The sequence below is a fragment of the Arachis ipaensis genome, chromosome B05 (genome assembly GCF_000816755.2).
Source record: "Arachis ipaensis cultivar K30076 chromosome B05, Araip1.1, whole genome shotgun sequence".
NCBI classification, from domain to species: domain Eukaryota; kingdom Viridiplantae; phylum Streptophyta; class Magnoliopsida; order Fabales; family Fabaceae; genus Arachis; species Arachis ipaensis.
In genome coordinates, this window is record NC_029789.2 from 13969080 (window position 1) to 13969574 (window position 495).

A 495-nucleotide genomic window follows, 5' to 3' on the forward strand; every position below is an offset into this window, starting at 1 on the left:
AAATTAGTTAGTAATATATAAATATAATATATAATATAGTTATATTTTATTTTTAATATTTTAATTTTAATTTTAATTTAATTTTAATGTAATTAAAAAATGTTATGTTGTATATTTTGATTGTCAAATTCGTAATTAGTCATTAATAATGATATATAAGAGAGATAAAGTAAGTGAAAGAATGAGAAAGATAGAGAAAGAGAGAGAGAAGGGGAGAACTTTTTATTTTTGGAGAGAAAGATTTGATTTTAATTGCAATGAGAAAGTAACATGTAACACATTTTAGTTGTAAAATTAGTAATATATAATAGATTTAACTATATAACAAAAAGAATTTTTATTTATTTTTACTATTTTTCCTCTCTATTATAGAAAACACTCATTTTGTTTGCTTGCATGTTATTTTTTTTGTTTATACAGTATCCCTAACTAATCTGTCGCTAATGAATTGATATATAGGGAGATTTAAATTTGTGACACTTGCTTAAACGGACA